Genomic DNA, 7855 nt, shown 5'->3' on the forward strand with positions numbered 1-7855 from the left:
TTTCATTTAAAAACTATTATAAAGACTAACATGTTTTATCTCAGGTAGCCTCCTAATAAATATTAGACAAAATAAATATGTAAAATACTTTGCACTTTCCCAGAGCCTTCCACCCGTGTAATTTTAAAGCACTCGGTGTGTTGACTGCTTGCATAAAGTCAGTATGCCTATGCATACGTGACCTGATCTTTAACGCTGCTAAATCCTCACAAATTCCCCTGAAAACAAGTAGAAATCTAACCGAAAGCCCTGACGGTTTTAGTGAGGTCCCCCAAAATAGCATTAGGGAGTTAACCATACGCGCTCAGGGCTGCAGACCTCAGCCGAAGCCTCAGAGCCAGACCTGCAGCCCCGCGAGAGCCGTCAGTGACGGCACCCCAGGGAAGCCCTCTTCCAGTAGCACAGTCTGAAATACTTTTGGGAGAAGTTTTCCTAAACCCTGGAGCAGCTCCCCAAGTGTCTCCCTACTGGAGACAGCAATGAGAAGTGATATAGTTGTAAATTTTCCTTTTGCTTTTTTAAATCATATTATTAAGAATGGAGCAATAGCCATAAACTTGATGCATATAGATAAACAGAACAATGAGACATAAATCAGTGGTGACAATTTTCTTTTAAGCAGCACAGAATACAAAATAGTCAACAAACATTGAAGTGCTGGACTTATCCTGCACTCACTGCATTCTCCAAAATCTGATAAATTTTTTATTATTCTGTATCTGCACTGCTCTGATACCTAACAATCCCAAGCACAGCTCTTGATCCTTCTCTGCTAGGAAAGGTACAACCCCATAAAAAAAATGACACTTTGTTTTATAATCTGCTTACGCAAATAAGTATGCAGCTGCTTCATGGGTTATATTTGGCTTCTGTAAACATGAACATACAGTGTAAAAAACAACACTAACATGAAAAGGATGAAGTTTGTCCATTAACTTCTGTATGCTCTGGGACATGTCTAAACTGATACAATGAAAAATATCATACCTCAGCACAAAAAATCCATTTTTTTCTTTTAAAAGTACTGAATAATTTCTAAAAATACTTAGCTAGCCAATGAATTTTATAGGGGAAAACAGAGTTATCAGTAATACCAGAGCAATATCTAACTCTTCACACCTCAGAGTGATTCAAAAGAAAAGCAACACTAGAGTCAAGCTAAACAAAATGGAGTTTCCAGATAGTTCCTAGTGATATTTAGGATTTAATTAGTTCCTAGTGATATCTAGGATTTAATTATAATCTTCAAGTCTTTTGTTGTAAGAGATGTGCTGGCAAATACATTTAGAAGGTGTATCAGGTGATCATGGTTTTTCATATTATCACTGGTTTTGTGATATGTTTATATTTGCTTATTTTTCATTACACTTTGAGATGTATTCTTCTTAGGCAATATGCAATTGTTTGATGATGTAACAGGAAATCACACATTTATTTAAGGTGAGGACCATAACCATTTATTTGTATTAAGTTGTTACTTGTTCCATATGACCACAATGGCTGTTGCATTTAAAAGCTACTATTTGATGACTGCTAAAACTCATGACTGTGATCACTGGCATCAAACAGTGGCACATTATTTCTAATCTGTGGCCAGTTCTGCACACATTGTCTCAGTATTTGCTACTGGAGCATCATTCATACCACTGAAGTGACGAGGCGCAGCGCTGAAGCCCTTCCTGTGCGATGGAGTGACACTGCTCCTCACCCCCAGCTGCGAGCACCTCAGCTGAACCCTGGCCTGCCGCCTCTGCCGCAGCAATATTTTTCTGCGAAGTCTGTGTACCTTAACATTGGTGTTTCTAGCATTTTCCCTTCTTTCTCCAAGTGGATGCCAGGTCTCCTCCTGGCAAGATGCTGCCAGTCGCCTCCCTAGCACGCTGGAGTCTTTAAAAGTAGCCAAAACATAGAGCCTAGACTCATTTTTCTCTTTTTATCTGTTTAAATCTCTCCTTTTTACTCAGGTGCTGGCAGCATGGGCAGCTGCCTGCCCCAGGCAGCCTGTGCGGCAGCGCAGAAGCATGTAGCAGCAGCGCAACCTCCGTACTCAGCTTTTTGGTACTTGCTCCTATTTTTTTGGATAAGCAGTTTCATGACTTCCCCCAGGACCAAGCTGCAACAGCATAATATGAGGCCTTGCTCCTCCTGATTCAGTAACTTGTTAGTGTGATTTGTTTACTAGTTTTGAGCACACTACTAGCAACTTGGTAACAGTATCCACAATTCAGTGTAATAATCTAGTTGACATGAGTTACTCTCATTTAAGCACAGCTCATTTACTACCTACCATTTAGGATACTCCAGGGTATTGAATTATATCTAATTTATCTCAGCCTCTGTAAAGACTCCCCAGGAGAGCTTTCTGTTGCCTCACATATTGCTCATTCAAGTTTCACTACAGCAGAATTACCATCACAGTTGAAACTTCCGAATCAGTTTGGGTTTGGGGTTTTTTTTCTTTCCCATTTGTGCACCATGCCTGTTAAAGATAAATATAATCAGTGTTCTGAAAATGCAACTTAAAGGCGTCTTAATATTTCTTCTCCCCCTCTTTTTTCTTTAGACGCCCTGGGATATTAAATAGATGGGAAATACACAGCAGAAGCTCTGCAAGGCTGCACGTGAAACAACGGACTAGAAAGGGCCACCAGTGCCATGTGGATGGCAGCTCTTCCAGCCAAGATAAAGTGGCAACCCCTGCTTCTCTGCTCGCTGCTCCTCCTGGAGAATTTAGGGCAAAAAGAGGGAATGGGAGATAAATCAGATGAGGAAAGAGAGAAGCACTGAAACAGCTGCCTTGTTTGGCTTGCTCAGGAGTGCTCTACACTGCTGGAGCAGGGTAAAAGTCACTGAAGAAAGAACATCCACCTAGCAGTCAGCTCCCTTTACATTACAGATTCTTAGGTTTCTTCTCCTCTACTGCAAGACCAACTCAGGTAGCACTACAGAGCTGCAAAATAAGAAACAAACAGCACCACAAGAGAGTGGAAAGGATGAAATAATCAAAGGAAAAAAAGGCAAAATGCCAGTTCTCTCCCTTAAATTTTGGCAGATAAGAGGTTTGGTGGAAGGGATGAGGTTGTGTTTTCTGTTTCATGCAACTAAAGCTAGAATCCTATATGTAACAAAATAAATCAACATAGTTCCAGAAAGAACTGTCTTTCCAATATGGAAATTTAATCGCTCAACTTCAGTCTTTTTTTCCGAGTTTCTTTCTTTTCTTTCTCTTCCCCCGCCTCCTCACACACATCTGCACTATGCAGTTTACTGCCCTTCCTGTTGATTTGTTCACAGGCACACTAAGAAAAGCACTTGAGAAAATACAGCTATGGGCAGCAGAAGCTGAACCAAAGAGAAATCCTATTGCTTGTGTACACATCACATTGTCTCTCCCTGTCAATGATGTGAAAGCCAGGTGCACTTCAGTGCCTTTCACCTGCCCCAACCAAAAAGACTAGGCTGGAATTGAAAGCAAACGTGGAAGGAGGTCACAAATTGCATGAAGCTAAACAAGATCAGTCAGCATGTCCTAATAAAGGTTTCTCTGGAAATTCAAAAGTATCCTACAGGTTTTTTTATGGTCTCATCTTGTACATAGTTCTCTCACTGCCCATTTTTTATCCAAGCCTCCAACACCAACCCTCTGTCCCGCAGTGGAGCTGTGACTGAGCTGCCGCATCCTCAGCATCCATGGGACTAACATGGTGAGATGTGGGCAATCCTCTCATATCCAAAAACATTCATATTCAAGAAGAAAAGATAGTGGGAGCAAATATAACGGGAGCAAAACTCAGTCCCAAACTACCTGAAGTCTACCCTGCTGTACAGTTAGTCAGGGGCTGTCTAGCAGAGAAAGTGATCCCAAAGACTTGCAAAGCAGACAAATATGAAGTGGCAGGAACACTTAGGACACAAAGACCTCTGACAAGCATTTTAAGGAAGATAAAAGCTGGATGAAAGTGAGACCCAAAAGTCCACAAACCAGGAAGCACTATGTACATGTATCAATATAAACATAATATATAAATAAGTACATGTTTACAAATACATACGTAAATATACTTCTTGGTTACACAGAGTTTATGAGGAAGCTGTCGGAACCATGTACAACAAAATCTGGAGAGAAAGCTCTACATATAAAGACATTTGCCTCTGCAAGAGGCTGCCACAAGGTCAGTGCAATCCTTTTCAATGGGTCTGCTTAATCCCTGGAAATAAAGGATATGTGGAATTTTCTGGGTGGAACTAGGATCAATGTACCTATTGGCAAATGCAGTAAAAACAGTACCTCCCTAAGACAAAACAAGTAGGCATGGGCAAGTCACTATAATTTAAACCCAAAATAGAATAGTAATAAAAAGCAGTTTGAGAATGGATTTCAAACTTCCTCTCCTGTTGTTCATTTCTACAAATTACTCCCTAGACAGAAGAGGAATTCACCAAATAGCTCCCAAAAAGCAAGCCTGAAATTCTGAAATGGGCATGTGATGCTTTGTCCCTTGTATTACCTGTTGCTGTGTCTTAGAAGAAGAGAAGTTTGCAGGCAGAGTTAAAAAGAGCCAGAGTTTAATTCTTTGCAGACACTAGTATCTGCTATGAATAGAAAAAAAGATTTCTATTAACTGGAGAATACACCCCTACCCTAGAGAAAAAGTTCAAGTAATTGATAATGTGTACTGATATAAATGGGTACATATTCTCCATTACACAAAGACAACTCAAGCCCACAACAACAGAAAAAGACCTGGCTTTGGGAAAAAAGTAAACTCTGTGACTGCATTGTTCTCTGTAGTATGACTCTGTTCATTCAGGCTGCAAAGAAGCTTTGATTACATCTACAAAGTAATAACATCTACCTAAGGTCTGACATAGACCTTAGATTGTCATCTATATGGCATAGATATGTCATATGACCTTAGACGTGTGCATCCTTTGTGATGTAAAATTACAAAAAACTCGATGGTACAGATACTACATTACGCTTTCAGACAATTTGTACGGGTTTTATCCACTAGAGGGAAATCTTGCACTATTCTGAGTGAGCAAATAGAATAAAACAAATGGAAGCACACAGATAATTTTAAAAAATGTAACAATGAAAATAATTTTATGCCTAAAAGAAACACATGCTTTCTGAAGTAATCTTAAGGGGTTCTTAGGACAGTATCAGTTTCTCACAATATGTTATGATATTAAATGTGAAATTTCAAAAATTCGTGATCAATGAACAGTGGCATTTTTGTATACCCTACTGGCCACTAAACTCAGACTGATGAAAAGCCCAAAGTTTCCAAATACACCCAAGCCTCCACACTCGTATCAAGAAGACAGTAACAAGGATTTGCAGGCAGTTTTTAAATTGGAGCACTGCTCTATTTCTGAACTAGGTGATAGAACCATAGAATCATTTAGTTTGGAAAAGACCTTTAAGACCATCGAGTCCAACCGTTAACCATGCCCACTAAACCATGTTCTGAAGTGCCTTGTCTACTCGCTTTTTTAATACCTCCAAGGATGGTGACTCAGCCACTTCCCTGGGCAGCCTGTTCCAATACCTGACAACCCTTTCAGTAAAGCAATTTTTCCTAATATCCAATCTAAACCTCCCCTGGTGCAACTTGAGACCATTTCCTCTCATCCTATCATTAGTTACTTGATAGAAGATACCAGCACCCACCTCACTACAACCTCCTTTCAGGTGGTTGTAGAGAGCGAAGAGGTCTCCCCTCAGCCTCCTTTTCTCTGGACTAAACCCCAGTTTCCTCAGCCGCTCCTCATGAGAATTGTGCTCCAGGCCCCTCACCAGCTTTGCTGCCCTTCTCTGGACACACTCCAGCACCTCAATGTCCTTCTTGTAGTGAGGGGCCCAAAACTGAACACGGTACTCGAGGTGCAGCATCACTGCACATTATGTGCCCTGCAGAGGAAGCCTTGTGTGTGTGCAGGGTTAGGAGAGCAGAGTGCTGATAGCACAGAGGCGAGGAAAGGTGCAAACACAACAGAGCCCCAGGATCACCAGCGTATCGCTCTTTTGCAGATCAGCCACTTGCATCTGGTCTGCTCAGACACGCTGTTTCCCGCTGAGCAGAGCTGCCCCTCTGGCACAAAGCAGCTTGGGGTCTCTTCTGGCCTGCCTTCAGGCTGTCACCTGGGCTGCCTTATTTTTTAAAATATCTCGCCAGCATCTGTCAACTGGCTGCTGTCACTCCCACAGCCCTGATGCCACACACAGACCGACACAGCAGTCCCTGGGGCTTGCTCCAGGGCAAAAAAAACCCTGTTCACAGGTTCCCTGCGCTGCTTCTCCTCCCCAGGTAATGGGGTATGGGGCATGGACAGAAGCAACCACCCCAATTTTCCGTCCTTTGCGTTCGACCGCTGTGAATGCTCCAGCCGCTTGGGTGATTTTTGGCACGGCAGCAAGGAAGACCACTGCCCGGGCTGCGAGCGGGAGAAGGGCAGGGAACTGCAAGCCCTGTGCCCCCAGTAAGCAGTCCCAGCCTTTAGCTGGTCTGAACTGGGCTGAGCCGTCAGTCCCCACTCCCCCAGCCAGTGCTCGGGAAAGGACTGTCACGCCGCCGCCGGGCAGCCAAAGGTGGGCACTGCACACCCCATTACCTGGGGAGGAGAAGCAGCGCAGGGAACCTGTGAACAGGGGGGTTTTTTTGCCCTGGAGCAAGCCCCAGGGACTGCTGTGTCAGTCCGCGTGCGGCATCAGGGCTGTGGGAGTGACAGCAGCCAGTTGACAGATGCTGGCAAGAGATTTTAAAAAATAAGGCAGCCCAGGTGACAGCCTGAAGGCAGGCCAGAAGAGACCCCAAGCTGCTTTGTGCCAGAGGGGCAGCTCTGCTCAGCGGGAAACAGCACATCCGAGCAGACCAGATGCTGGCGAGAGATTTTAAAAAATAAAGCAACACAGATGACATCCTGAAGACCCACAGACAGGAGGGGAGATGACCCACAGACATGGCAGGGGCAGGGGGAAGACCATTTGGTACGCCTCCATTTGATCCCCGGTCCCCTGAGGATATCTGTCCTTTGTTCGATTCCCTTTTGAGCTCATTGCATCCCCAAGAGTTCTTTGGTCTCTCTGGTCCCTTCAGGAACTCTCTAATCCCTATGACGATGCCTCTTGTTCTGTCAGAACCTTTTCCAAAGCCATCTCTGTGCTCCAGAGCAGTCTGTTTTCTGCCTTATAGTATGTTTCTATTTGGTATCTGGTACCAAAGCAGAAGCTGATCAGGAACACAAGACCCTGGGCAGCAGCCTCCTCAGGGACAGCTGGGGCAGCAGGAGTGCCCCAGCTCCTGAGAGCAGCTTGGTGAAAGCTGCTGGGAGGGCCCTTCTGTGAGCAGAAAGGAGAAAAAAAAGTATTGTCACAGAAACAAAAGAACAAATGGAGAGCTCTGGGGTGCAATAAAAGAAAAAACAACATCAGGGGATAGCAATGCAAACAGAGGACTCCTTGGGGCATACAGAAATGAAAACAGAGGACCCTGGAGCACACCAAAAATCACCAGAAAAACTCTGGGATGGGAGAAAGCCCCACAGAAAACTTGGTGGCATGCTGCAAGGTGTATGCAGGGCCTGGGAGCACACAAAAAGGCACACGGGGGTCTTGGGGGCACACCCAAACACAAACAAAGGGCCTTGCTGCCCACCAAAGGGGCTGTAACGCATGCTGTGAGGCTCAGGGTAGCTTACGGGATGTCTGCAGATAGCCCCTCACTCTGTGCAAAGCCTGTCTCCTGGCACCGCTTCCACTGGCCCAGCCCTTCACCCCAGACGTGCCTGGGATACCTGGGGGTGTAAAGAGCAAACCCAGGAGGGGCCTGGGGACCTCTCATGGTCCTGG

Source organism: Haliaeetus albicilla, chromosome 13 (genome assembly GCF_947461875.1).
Source record: "Haliaeetus albicilla chromosome 13, bHalAlb1.1, whole genome shotgun sequence".
Taxonomy (NCBI): Eukaryota; Metazoa; Chordata; class Aves; order Accipitriformes; family Accipitridae; genus Haliaeetus; species Haliaeetus albicilla.